Consider the following 15,427-nt stretch of genomic DNA (forward strand, 5'->3'; position numbering starts at 1 on the left):
ATACAAACGCAAGAGAGGACCGGATGGGAAGGTTACGGCCTTCAAAGCGAGACTAGTGGCGAAGGGTTATACTCAACGACCTGGTATCGATTATGAGGAAACTTTTTCGCCAGTAGCCATGCTTAAGTCTATTCGAGCTCTCTTGGCCATGGCTGCCCATATGAACCTAGAGGTGTGGCAAATGGATGTTAAGACCGCATTCTTGAATGGGTATCTTGAGGAAGATAGAGACATCTATATGCTACAACCAGAGGGGTTCATCAAGGAAGGTGAGGAGCATCTAGTGTGGAAGCTCAAGAAGTCCATTTATGGGCTTAAGCAAGCTTCACGATCCTGGAACAAACGTTTCGATGACGTGGTCAAAACTTATGGTTTTGAGCAGTGTGTCAACGATAGTTGCGTTTATAGGGTCTGTATCGATGGGAGTCTGGTATTCCTTATACTATATGTGGACGACATACTTCTCATTAGCGATAATGTGAATGTATTGTCTGGCATTAAGGAGTGGTTATCCCAACAGTTTCAAATGAAGGATTTGGGAGAGGCAGCATATATTCTCGGAATAAAGATTGGTCGTGACCGATCTAAGAGAATGTTGAGTTTGTCTCAAACATCCTACATTGACACTGTTTTGGCGCGGTTCAGCATGCAGAATGCCAAGAAAGGTTTTCTACCTTTCAGACATGGTGTTCCGCTATCTAAGGCAATGTGTCCCACAACGCCTGAGGAGATAGCGAGCATGAAGATAATTCCCTATGCCTCGGCTGTGGGAAGTCTCATGTATGCGATGCAGTGTACCAGGCCTGATATCTGTTTTGCCGTTGGCATTGCAGCAAGATATCAGGCGAATCCAGGTCAAGCTCATTGGACTGCTGTAAAGCACATACTCAAGTACCTTAAACGGACTAAGGAGTATGCGCTAGTTTACCAGTCTGATGATCTGACACCGGTAGGGTATGTGGACGCCGATTATCAAGGTGATAAGGACAAGAGGCGGTCTACTACTGGCTATGTGTTTAAGTTTGGGGGTGGAGCCATTGTGTGGAGAAGTGTAAAGCAGAAATGCAATTAACTATCTACCATGGAAGCTGAGTATGTAGCTGCTTGTGAAGCTGCTAAAGAGGCTGTATGGCTCAGAAACTTCCTAACTAAGATTGATGTGATTCCTAGTTTGCCGAAGTGCATCACAATTTATTGTGATAACGAGGCTGCTATTGCGAATAGCAAGGATTCAAGATGTCATCAATCCATGAAACACATTGATGGCAAGTATCATTACATTCGGTCTGTGGTCAAGCATGGTGATGTAGCTTTGATGCATATTGCGGGAGTTGATAATCTGGCTGATCCCTTCACGAAGAGTCTTCCTGGTGCGGTGTTCAACAAGCATGTTGAAGGCCTTGGAGTTCGTGGCCTCCCTATACTAAATTAAACTTTAGTATAAGTGGGAGATTTTGTAATAGCTAGAGGATATTATCAGTTTTTCAGTCACATTGTATACTAAAAGTTTGCTTTAGTATAAGTGGGAGAATTGAAGGGTTGTATACTGAAAGCAAGACTTTATGCTTGTATACATTGATTCCTTAGTTCACTGTGATTCTTCTATCTGAAATATTGTTATTGCATAATCCTATTATAGTCCAATTTATCTCATACTATAGATTATATGGTGTGTTGTAGATCACAGAAGATCATATAATTGGAAAACGTTGAGATATAAATTTGTCGCAGCCCGAAATCCCGACACTAGTGATAGTGGGGTACGAGTGTCGATACGACTATTTTTAAAGAATAAAAGATAAGAAGAATAGGTCGAACATCAAGCGGAAGCTCACATCAAAGCATGCTAAGGAAAATATTATCAATTGAACCCAAGGGTAAAATCGTCAACGTCGTTGTAACTTTTTAATTATCAGGAATTTCACGAATAAAAATAAAACAGGTATAGCTTATTTTTCATAAGGAAACATAATATGCAGAGTATCGCAGCAAAAGGCGAACCAGTTACATGTATGGAGACACATAACCGTGAGTATATTACTTGATTCATATTCAAAGTAACTTCACATCAAGACTTTATCGATAAAAAGGAAATACGATAAAGTAAATACGTCATCTAACGATTCCCCACCAGCACCAGACCAATCTCACTCCTCGCTTAGCCTGCACATTTAGAAATACATGCAGGGCGTGAGTATATAATACTCAGTGGGCAAACGCCGAAAAACAAGAAAGGCGCTCTTAGAGCTATAAGTTTGAAACTTGCCACATCTCAGCAATACACAGAAATAAAGTTAGCGTAAATGAATCTGTGCATGCAGTTTTCATAATCAACATCATAAATAAGTAACTGCGCAGTTTAAACATTCATCATGTATGTACCACTTCCACTACTCATCATCAAAGGTACTGAGAAGTAGGCCTCCCTCTCAAGTACCGTGACCGGCCGACCCGAAGACGGCTCACAGTCACCTCTGTGCACAAAATCCCGCTTGTGGCAGGACCGAATTCGTCTCATCAGTAGAGGGTAACACACAAGCTCAACATCAAAAATTGGCAAGTCAAACAGTTCTCAAATATCATTTATCTCAAAACATTTGTTAATCTCATAACATCATTATATCATCAAATCATTTTAGAAAACTCGGATAATATATTTATACTCAAAATATTGCCCACCTGAAGACCTTACTCAAAAACTCCCGTCAAAGTGGAGTTACTTACTTCCTTGCTCTGCTCGTGTCTTCAGGGATCATCGTCATCATCGAAGGTTCATGTCATAAAATGAATCCCGATTAGAAACTCAACGACAAAAACTCATGCCTCAACTCATGCTCTATATTATATTCTATCTCTTAATCAACTCTACATAAACTCTTTACTCATTTCAAAACCTTAAGTCCAAGGATAGGTTTCAAGAAAATCATGGTTCTAAGTCTCGATTTATCACTCATATATGGCTCGTCTAATATCATTCAAACACTTAGGCAACACAATCACATAAGGCACATAAGAAAATACCATCAAACGTCATCAAGACATGTTCTGTTTTTACACAGACTCGACTTCAAACTTTAACACGTTCTGACTCCGACATCCCCTGGACTCCAGACTCATACCAAACGAAAGGTATTTGAGTCTAGTTTCATTTAAAAAAAAGTAGAGTCAGAAACTCCAAGTGGTTTGGGAGATATGGCGTTTTTACCAAGGTCTACCATATTCGGCAGTTTTGAGCAATCGGAAACATTGATTTTTTTAAAATAGTAAACGTTGTCCAATTGAGCTCAAATTTGGTGGATATCTAGCCCATACAGTAAGGTTGATACCATAAAAATTTGGAAATCTAATTCACACAGGAAGTCACTGAAATGAATGACTTTGTCCCCTGTTCTCTGAAATTCCCGGCAGAAATGTGCAGATTTGGTTTTGCATTTTATAAAAATAGTAAATCAAGTCCAAATGACTTGAAATTTTACAGAGGTGCTCAAGACTCATGTAGGGACATTCTGTAAAATTTTCAAAGCTTTTTGATATCGACAAACCGTCGATCACAGTAGGTCAGTAGCCTACGAAAAATCACCAAAAATTCATTCCCAACTCTTAAATGCTCAATTTAACATTTATACAAAGCAAACACATCAAAACTCATTTTAAGCACTTAAAGCACTTAAAAACATTCAAATACATCAAAATACTCATAATACTCAATCTTGACTCTTTTCTTTCATCATCCACTCAAATCTCAAGGAAAACGTTTCTACAACGTATCAATCAAATTCCTTTCAATCTCATGCTCAAAATTTCTCAATCATTCATTATTGACCTCATACATCATGTAACTCATTTTACACATATATTTCCCTTTTTATCATGTAAACTAACTCTAGTGAAAAACTCATATATCATCATAAAATTCTCAACAAAAGCATGACAACTTCACAAAATGATCATAAATCAATTTGACCTCATTTTATCATTCGTTAACCCCACATCATATGAGAACTCAAAAACTCCTTCAAACTAAACTAAGTCCAAATTTTACTTAGCTTACATTAGACTTAATCAAACATATTAAAACACTACTATCATGCTCAATTACACATATCTTAAGTTAAATCACTTAATAGACACATAGACAAGAAGATCCTAATTTTTATTAAACTAAACTCTAAGAAATTTTATAAACTCACATGGATCTTTAATCTCATCATATATCTATCAATTTTAGTCATTTAAACTCACATCAAAACCATCAATTCACAAATAAGGGCATATATACACATATCCCTAATTCTAGTAAACTAATCTCATATCAAAACTCCAATTGACATCATATACTCAATTTACTCCATCAATCATCATCATATACACCTCATAAACTCATTTTCATCATCAATTCATCACCTTGATCATCAAGTCAAAAATTCCCAATTTGGGGTAAACTAACTCAACCGAATTTTTACATCACAAAGCATAGCTTTTCAAAACATACACAAATCATTACCAAACATCACATAGATCATTTTTCTCACCTCAATTCAAGGAAAGAAGAAGAAAAATTTTTGAAGGGTAAGATACCCATTTTTTCGAAAATTTGAAGGAAAAAGGGAGGGGGTGATTTCTTGCTCCAATCCTTCAAATAAACTCATATACACACTCATACAAATTATATCTATGAAAATGGAGATCACTTACCCAAGTTTTCACCAATTATCCAAATTTTCTCTCACTATTCTTGAAACCAATCTTCAAGGATTCTCTTGGATTTAAGTTAATAGGATGTGTTTATGGAGGATTTAAGTAGTGATTTATGTGTTTGGCATACTTGGTAGAGCTTCGGAGGTTTCATCAATGGCTAACAATGGAGGAAAGTAGAGAGATGAAGGGGAGAGAGAGATGACCGAAAATGGGGTGGAGAAGAGAGAGGAAACTTTTGCAAGATTGTATTTGATTTGGATGATCTTGTGTATCTTTAAAGAGATTTGTAAATCTTAGGGAATATTTAGTAATTAATGGATGATCTATCTCTCACTCTAATCTCTCTCTAATCTCTACACTCTCCATCTCATACTCTCAATTCTCTACTCTCTCAAATCCATACTTAGCAAAATTTAGGCATATAACATATGGTATGGGTGATTAAATAAAGTGTGTGAAAGGTGATCAAATAAAATCACAAAACTATGGTAATGTCACTCATTAATAAAATACCACATCATAAATATTCATGTGACCAAAATAATAATTATAGCACTCATATTAGTGCACTCACATATATATAATATTCCTCTTCGTAGGAAGAAAAATAATTTAAAAAAAAATATTATGCTCGGAAAAATTTTCATAAACCGGCCTCATTCGATTTCTCGATAAAAATAAACCATACTTGCTTTGGAAACTTAAACAAAATTCCAAATGCTAAGGTCTCAAATAAAAATCATAATAACTCGGTCACAATGACACACGTCACAAAATCACATAATTACTCAGTCACGTAAATTCACATAACATCACATCAAAACAGTCGGCAGACTCAGATAAGTTAGACGTCTCTCTGACCGACTCTATATATCTAGGTTTCTCACTCTTTCTTCCTCGACTCTATTTCCAACTCAGTATTCCTATTTTTCTTAATAGGACAGTCAATCTCTAACAATTCAGTATCCGGTAACTCTATTCCCGGTAGTTGGAAATAAAATAAAATCTCAACTCGATATCAATCAGCATCTCTATCTCAACTCATTTCTCAAATCTCATCACTCTAATTCCATCATCGGTTTATTCATTCGTATCTCTATTTAAAAGACAATCCGTCTTATCTACTCATAAAAAAAGTAGTCTCGTATTTCGACATCTCGGTACTCTTATTAGTGTTAAGACACTATCTCACAACATGAGGAAAAGTACGGGGTGTTACATCCTACCCCCCTTAAAAAAAAATTTCGTCCCGAAATTTGAGTTATTCTTCTTCGGGAAAAAGCTCTGGGTACTTCTCTTTCATCTTCTCTTCAACTTCCCATGTTGATTCTTCTTGACTATAATATCTCCATTGGATTTTCATCAAAGGAATCGATTCGTCCCTCAATTATTGGATCTTCCAGTCCAGTATAGCATCAGGTCTATCTCATCGTAGCTCAAAACTGGTTCCAGGGACACCTCTTCTTGATAGATGACGTGTTTTGGATTAAACACGAACTTTCTCAATTGAGAAACATGGAAAACGTCATGGACGTTCGCGAAGCTCAGAGGCAACGCTAGTTTATAGGCTACATGGCCTATTTACTCTAATACATATCATAAGGTCCTATATATCTCGGTTTGAGTTCTTGTTAACTCGAAAATAACATGCTCCCCGAGATAGGGAAAAACTCACATAATCATCGTTTCTATCATCAACAGAATCTATTCACAATTACTCAATTGTTGAGTTTTCTTTTCTCGATTTTGCTAATCGATGCCATAATTCATGGCTAAGTGGTCTCACTTCTATTGTGGAAGTCTCTAATAGGTATAATTGTATAAGGTTGTCAAAGTGGCGCCTTCACGTGTTAACACGTTAAACATCCTTCTACGAAAGATGCCCCCTCTCGCTTCTTATTCTCCTATCAAAGCGTCGTTTCAGTCTTGGCATATCTTCATACTGCCCACATGTGTGGTGTAAGGGTGTCATGAGCTTCGCTCATAATCTCATTCCTCAACTCTTCTTTATCGGGTATACACACTCTCTTTTAGACAAAAAGGCATTATCTGTCGTCTCTTCATAATTCTCTACTTTTTCGGTTCGAAACTTTATTCGCAATCTTTCCATCTTCTCATCCACTCTCTATGCTGTGACCAATCTCGATCGTAGGTCAGGGGTAACGTTCAGCGCAGAAATTATTATTTCTGTCGTTTGTGGTGGTATTACTACCTCCAAATTCATCTTCTCGAATTCCTCGATTAGGTTCTCTTCTCGAGTAAGGAGAAATCCTAACTCTCCCTGATTCTTTCTGCTCAAAGCGTCGGTTACAACGTTAGCCTTCCCGGGGTGATAATTTATTTCACAATCGTAGTCTTTCATCAACTCTAGTCATCTTCTTCGTCGTATGTTCAGATCTTTTTGTTCAAAGAAATATTTGAGACTTTTATGATCGGTGTACATCTCACACCGTGCTCTATAGGAATGGCGTCTCCAGATCTTCAAAGCATGCACTACGGCTGCTAATTCTAAATCATGCGTCGGATAACTCATCTCGTGTGATCTCAGTTGTTGCTAAGCATACGCTATAACTCTTCATTCTTGCATCAGTGCACATCTTGGACCATTTCTCGATGCATCAGTATAAACTGCATACTCTTGATCCGCTTTTGGAATAGCTAACACTGGGGCTATTGTGAGCCTCTTTTTCAGCTCTTGAAAACTTCGCTCACATTCGTCCGTCTGACGGACTTGACTTCTTTCTTTAGCAGATGCGTCAATGGCTTAGCGATTTCTGAAAAGCCCTCAATAAAACGTCGATAATACCCTGCTAATCTCAGAAAACTGTGAATCTCGTGCGGTGTGGTTGGCGATCTCCGCTCCTGTACCGCTTGAACTTTTGCTGGGTCTACTTCAATTCCTCTCGCGGAAACAATATGGTCGAGAAAATTGACTTCTTCAGGCCAGAACTTTCATTTGCTAACCTCGCTTAAAGCTTTTCAGCTCGTAATCTTTTTAGCACGATCATCATGTGCTCTTTGCGTTCTCGTTTACTCTTCGAGTAAATCAGGATATCGTCAATGAAGACTATCACGAACTTGTCTAGGTATTTGCGAAAAATGCAGTTCATATGATCCATGAATACTGTCGGGACGTTCGTCAAACCGAAAGACATATCTTCCAAACATCTTTGAGTTTATAGTAATGCCATAATGCATACGCGATGCCGTCTTCGGAAATATCTTCCGATCATATCTTCAGCTGATGGTATCCCGTTCTCATGTCAAACTTTGAAAAAGTGCTCGCTCCTTGTAGTTGATCGAATAGATCATCGATCCGGGGGTAACGGATATTGATTCTTCAACGTTACTTTATTCAGCTCTCGATAATCGATACACAACCTCAAGCTTCCATTCTTTTTTTTAACAAAAAGAACTGGTGCTCCACATAGTGAAACACTGGGTCGAAAAGAAAATCGTATCTAGAAATTCTTGGAGTTGCAACTTCAACTCTTGCAACTCTGTGGGGGTCATTCTATACGGCGCTTTCGACGTCGGTACGGCGCTAGGTTCTAACTCGATCGTAAACTCAAGCTGTCGATCTGGGGAAAACCCGGTAAAGTCTCAGGAAAACGTCTTTATACTCTCGCACATCTGGTACGTCGTCAACGTTTGCCTCGAATTCATCTCTCTGGTTCAAAATATACAACATACGCGGTTGTATCTTTTCTTCGCAAGAGATTTCTTGCTTACAGTGCCGAGATAATCGGCGTCTTCTTCCATTTTCTCTCAATACCAATGAAGGAAATTGGTTCTCGGCCAAATGGCTGAAAATATATTCGTCTCTCCGTGCATTGTTTCTTTGCACGATTTTCTTCTAACCAGTCCATTCCTCACATTTATATCCAAGTACCACATATGCATCAGTCTCAGATTTCTAATCTCGAGCTTAATCGATTCTAACTTAAATTCTAAGTTAGGGCATACGGATGAAACCGTAGTAATTCTGTCTATGGGTACGGCTACTCTTTAGAGGTTGTGGATCAAGCTCTATGTTCAGTGTCGAACAAACATACTATGGGCACATCTTTCAACTCGCCTATATCTAACGAATTTCCTCTATTCTTGTCCGGTGCTTCCTACTCAAGCGCGAACAGTTTCTGGCGATGCGGTTGATACGCCCACGACGATGCAGTCGATTCGCCTGCGGGGTTGGTAGTTGCCTTCCTGATTGACGCGGTCGATAGGCTGGCTGTTGTCGCTGTGGTGGAAATAGCGGTAGATTCCCTCCATTGCTTTGAGTTGCGGTCGAAACTGAATCGGTCGTCTTTCGCTTCCACTTTGCTGACGATTCGGACACTGTTTCGAATAGTGCCCGATCCTTCCGCAGGTATAATTGCTTATTCTTTCTCATCTTGCGTTATCTCCGACGTAATTTATTGCTCTTCGACAAAGCGATAACCCTCGCGGTCCTTGAAAAACTGCTGCTGGGGCAGCTGGGCCAATTAAAAGCCGTTCGTCTCGGTTCTGATATTGTGGTGGCGCATCATGACTCTGCCACGGCTTCTTGGGGTATTGACTTCGGTCGTCCCATTTTCTCTTTTCTTCTTGCCCGCATCCAGGAAAGGATGGATTGCACATCTGAGTGCTCTAACTCGTTTGGGTGCTGAAGCTCAAATCACGTTCTCTGGCTGCATTGCCAGTCTTATATCAAATGCTCTATTTAATGCTTCAGTACACATAACCGCATTCTGACTCGTTACATCGTCTCGTACCTCTTGTCTCAAACCTGATCGAAACAAAACTGACATCTTCTCAATCATCTCTTCTCGATATGTGGCACACCGGACCTAGTCGCGAAACTGACGTTCGTATTCAGCTACGGTTTTATTGCCTTATCTCATATCATCAACTCTATTTCTTTCTTCGATCGGTTTTTCTTTCTCGGTAAAAGTCTAAGGGAACATATATCAACCTTAGAACTAATTCTCATAACTCACGAATCATAAGACTCTTACTCAACATCATACTATTTTCTCAATTCTCATAACTCATCGTCAAAGACATATTTCATGTCTATCAATGCAACATTAGCTCAAAACTCTACTCAAGCATAGAGACTCTCTGGTCATCGTCATATAGACATATAAGAAAATTTTCTCTTTCGAGAACTCTTACTAATTGCGGGGCGTAACGAAAATAAAACATCCTCTAATACTACGACGATGCTACATCTATACTAGTTGTCATCTCAGTCTACTATCGTGGAAAACATTATCTGCTCTAATCTGTCATCTCGATCCCCTTGAATCTGCTATTGCCTATTCTGGCTTAGCATCACTTCTTCTCGTCCTCGAATTTGTTAGCTTGTTGCATACTTGGCTAATATAATAAAATCCATAATCGAAAAGTTGTGCTCGTCCCGTAATAATTATATTCTATGGCTGCTCCCATATATCGTGTTTCTTCCAAACACTCTTCTTGTTATACCATCCTAGTTACCTAGACATTCCTAATTCTTGTCGGATGTGGTAGGGTAATAGGATGTGATGAATAAAAATGCTTGATTTTGAACAAGACGAGCTCAAGTAATGGAATGATTCCATAATAGCCAGTGCTGTTTCAAGGATAATGAAGAAGTTACAATTAAGGCAAGATCAAAAGCTAGAACAAAATCTAGAACAAAAACTGAGATATGATATGATAGAAATAAATCAATACTGGAGGTAGAAACAATCCACTAAGTGGAAAATGAATAAATTGTCCACTGTTAAGCAAGGGGCAAGGATTTCCAACACAAACGGCTCAGGCTCAAACACAGTGGATCTGGAAAAATTTTCTCAATAGGAAATAGTTCATCTCCTGTTGGAGTTCAAATGGATGCAGAAAAATTTAAATACGACCCAGCGGGATAGGGACTCAATAAGTCTACTCTCATGACTACTCTAGCGATGAAACGCGCGGGTCCCGGTGAAAGTACCTCTATTTCAAAGTACTATTGGTCGATAGTATCTATGCATCCCATGAAGTCTCCATAACACGTTCGTCCTATTAGGGTCGTGTCCCTAAATCGCGCTAAAAACTCTAACTCTCGTCGTATTATCTCAACGGTTGGTTTCTCTGTTCCTTTTCTTCATCTTCTTCTTGGTTTATGCTTGGTTCCCTCTTCTTTTCGGAGGTATACTACAAAAGGAAAAAGAGTTATATAACTATCGATCTCTAAACTAACCGTTCGTCTTTACAAAATACAAATCCTCGTTTCTCATTTCACTTCTATATCTCATTTGTGATCTCAAAGTTCTCAAAACTCTCATCCAGTCTATTTCTCGTCTATCATCGTTCGAAATTCTCATCAATCTCTATTTCTCATTTTTTTTTTTTTTCATCATGCATCAGCATCATCATCATTCTCAAAGCTCTGCTAAAGATAGTGAAACTCACTAATCATAAACATCTCTTGTATATATATATATGGAAAATTGCCTCTTTCTCGAGGTCTTTTACAAAAGTAAAGTCTTATGTACAAAAGCCCTAACTCCAAAATGATGCTCTAACTATACAAGCATCATACATACTAAGCATATATAGATCTAGGCTATACATACATACACACTATACTATGCTTCTCTACCTATATATATCAACTATGCATCTATACATATATACGCGTCTACTAGACATACGTGATCACTAGACATCATATCTCGAGATCCAGCTCGTCGCCTCAATCAATACGGGCTGTCATAATCTGACTCATCCACTATCGGAGTATAGACAGGTGTCTCAGGAATAGGTATCCACGTATCAACTCCATCGGCAGTAGTCTGTCGCTGCAGTGGCTGGGTCCAACCATAGCCGACCGTCATCTCTGGAGTCTCCTCCTCGGGGTCCTCCTCATCACTATCGGAGCGTGCCGGCCGAGATCCTCCCTCCTGAGCGTCTCGGTACGGTGAATATAGAATCGGGTGCATGTACGTCTGGAAGGCCAAAGTGCCAAGCTCAGGCAGCGGGGCAACCCTCGGATATGGATCTGAAGGAACATGCTGCGTCTCAGACTCAGTAGAATCAATCGGCTGTGTCGACTCAACAGGTGGCAATGGCAACGGTATCGTCGCCGGTGTCAAATCCCAAGGCGGGAAAACAGCACTGGGAGAAGGAATAAGTGATACAAACGCAAACGGATCACGCTCAATCCCAGGTGAGTACGGCTCGAAAACCATCGGCTCTGGATCATCGGACTCGAGAGAAACTGAAATCGGATCAGCTGGGGGTAGAGGTGCCATCAGAATCGGCTCCTCGAGAGGTGGAGGCACAACAACTAGCTCCCTTCCCTGGGCTGGTCCCTCAAGCTCTCCATACGGCGGTGAAGGCGGATCGCCATGAGCAAGATAACGGTGGCTCAGCGTCGCGATGAAGCCACTAAGGTCTCCGTACCTGATGCCCTCCAACCAGGTAGTATCTACGTACTGGGGCACTAAAGATGTCGCCCAGTCTCGCCACAAAGGTGGCAGTAGTGGAATCAAAAGCGTAATGGCCTCCGCGCCATCGATCCCATAGGGAATAGCCCTCCTCCATCGTCGGTGATAGTGTGCCAGAAGTTCACCCAAGGTGTCATCCTCGTCCGGGATATACTCCCTGAACCATCGCTGCATCGCTGTCTCGATATGACTCGGCATCCTGTAATATAAAACATCATATCCATTAGAAAATGGATGACGAAACTTACTTGGTACATCTCAATCAACAACATACTCGTCCTCGTTTGGTACGGTGGGGCATCGGCTATACTAGCCTCAACATTCCTCCTCATATTCCACATCAACTGCCTCATATCAGATTCCATCATCTCAAATAATTCCGTCATCAAAACAATTCATAACTCATTAGTAACCCAAACTCAGCTTTTAACAGAAAAGCAATAAGAAACAACATCAACCTCTTACCTCGTTAAGCCGGAGGAGATGGGGTGCTGGGGTTTCGTTTCAAACTGACTCTCTCAAACTAGCCTAAGAATTCAAATTAGACTAGTACTCAAGTTAAAAAGATACCAGTAATCAAAGGTTCAACTCAGTCAAGCAATAGACTCAGAGCAGATGACCTGCTCTGATACCACCCTGTCGCAGCCCGAAATCCCGACACTAGTGATAGTGGGGTACGAGTGTCGATACGACTATTTTTAAAGAATAAAAGATAAGAAGAATAGGTCGAACATCAAGCGGAAGCTCACATCAAAGCATGCTAAGGAAAATATTATCAATTGAACCCAAGGGTAAAATCGTCAACGTCGTTGTAACTTTTTAATTATCAGGAATTTCACGAATAAAAATAAAACAGGTATAGCTTATTTTTCATAAGGAAACATAATATGCAGAGTATCGCAGCAAAAGGCGAACCAGTTACATGTATGGAGACACATAACCGTGAGTATATTACTTGATTCATATTCAAAGTAACTTCACATCAAGACTTTATCGATAAAAAGGAAATACGATAAAGTAAATACGTCATCTAACGATTCCCCACCAGCACCAGACCAATCTCACTCCTCGCTTAGCCTGCACATTTAGAAATACATGCAGGGCGTGAGTATATAATACTCAGTGGGCAAACGCCGAAAAACAAGAAAGGCGCTCTTAGAGCTATAAGTTTGAAACTTGCCACATCTCAGCAATACACAGAAATAAAGTTAGCGTAAATGAATCTGTGCATGCAGTTTTCATAATCAACATCATAAATAAGTAACTGCGCAGTTTAAACATTCATCATGTATGTACCACTTCCACTACTCATCATCAAAGGTACTGAGAAGTAGGCCTCCCTCTCAAGTACCGTGACCGGCCGACCCGAAGACGGCTCACAGTCACCTCTGTGCACAAAATCCCGCTTGTGGCAGGACCGAATTCGTCTCATCAGTAGAGGGTAACACACAAGCTCAACATCAAAAATTGGCAAGTCAAACAGTTCTCAAATATCATTTATCTCAAAACATTTGTTAATCTCATAACATCATTATATCATCAAATCATTTTAGAAAACTCGGATAATATATTTATACTCAAAATATTGCCCACCTGAAGACCTTACTCAAAAACTCCCGTCAAAGTGGAGTTACTTACTTCCTTGCTCTGCTCGTGTCTTCAGGGATCATCGTCATCATCGAAGGTTCATGTCATAAAATGAATCCCGATTAGAAACTCAACGACAAAAACTCATGCCTCAACTCATGCTCTATATTATATTCTATCTCTTAATCAACTCTACATAAACTCTTTACTCATTTCAAAACCTTAAGTCCAAGGATAGGTTTCAAGAAAATCATGGTTCTAAGTCTCGATTTATCACTCATATATGGCTCGTCTAATATCATTCAAACACTTAGGCAACACAATCACATAAGGCACATAAGAAAATACCATCAAACGTCATCAAGACATGTTCTGTTTTTACACAGACTCGACTTCAAACTTTAACACGTTCTGACTCCGACATCCCCTGGACTCCAGACTCATACCAAACGAAAGGTATTTGAGTCTAGTTTCATTTAAAAAAAAGTAGAGTCAGAAACTCCAAGTGGTTTGGGAGATATGGCGTTTTTACCAAGGTCTACCATATTCGGCAGTTTTGAGCAATCGGAAACATTGATTTTTTTAAAATAGTAAACGTTGTCCAATTGAGCTCAAATTTGGTGGATATCTAGCCCATACAGTAAGGTTGATACCATAAAAATTTGGAAATCTAATTCACACAGGAAGTCACTGAAATGAATGACTTTGTCCCCTGTTCTCTGAAATTCCCGGCAGAAATGTGCAGATTTGGTTTTGCATTTTATAAAAATAGTAAATCAAGTCCAAATGACTTGAAATTTTACAGAGGTGCTCAAGACTCATGTAGGGACATTCTGTAAAATTTTCAAAGCTTTTTGATATCGACAAACCGTCGATCACAGTAGGTCAGTAGCCTACGAAAAATCACCAAAAATTCATTCCCAACTCTTAAATGCTCAATTTAACATTTATACAAAGCAAACACATCAAAACTCATTTTAAGCACTTAAAGCACTTAAAAACATTCAAATACATCAAAATACTCATAATACTCAATCTTGACTCTTTTCTTTCATCATCCACTCAAATCTCAAGGAAAACGTTTCTACAACGTATCAATCAAATTCCTTTCAATCTCATGCTCAAAATTTCTCAATCATTCATTATTGACCTCATACATCATGTAACTCATTTTACACATATATTTCCCTTTTTATCATGTAAACTAACTCTAGTGAAAAACTCATATATCATCATAAAATTCTCAACAAAAGCATGACAACTTCACAAAATGATCATAAATCAATTTGACCTCATTTTATCATTCGTTAACCCCACATCATATGAGAACTCAAAAACTCCTTCAAACTAAACTAAGTCCAAATTTTACTTAGCTTACATTAGACTTAATCAAACATATTAAAACACTACTATCATGCTCAATTACACATATCTTAAGTTAAATCACTTAATAGACACATAGACAAGAAGATCCTAATTTTTATTAAACTAAACTCTAAGAAATTTTATAAACTCACATGGATCTTTAATCTCATCATATATCTATCAATTTTAGTCATTTAAACTCACATCAAAACCATCAATTCACAAATAAGGGCATATATACACATATCCCTAATTCTAGTAAACTAATCTCATATCAAAACTCCAATTGACATCATATACTCAATTTACTCCATCAATCA

At 38.9% G+C, this 15,427-nt stretch overlaps 1 long non-coding RNA gene across 1 annotated transcript; it reads right to left on the minus strand.

Annotated features, from left to right (window-relative positions):
• Positions 1-1,936: 1,936 nt before the first annotated feature.
• On the minus strand, positions 1,937-4,919 carry LOC130992977 (uncharacterized). The gene is made up of 3 exons (XR_009091536.1): positions 4,696-4,919; positions 2,680-2,743; positions 1,937-2,163 (listed from the first exon to the last, which is right to left on the minus strand). It is a non-coding gene; the product is annotated as an uncharacterized LOC130992977 (long non-coding RNA).
• Between the last annotated feature and the right edge of the window lie 10,508 nt (positions 4,920-15,427).

This window comes from Salvia miltiorrhiza, chromosome 7 (genome assembly GCF_028751815.1).
Source record: "Salvia miltiorrhiza cultivar Shanhuang (shh) chromosome 7, IMPLAD_Smil_shh, whole genome shotgun sequence".
Lineage (NCBI taxonomy): Eukaryota > Viridiplantae > Streptophyta > Magnoliopsida > Lamiales > Lamiaceae > Salvia > Salvia miltiorrhiza.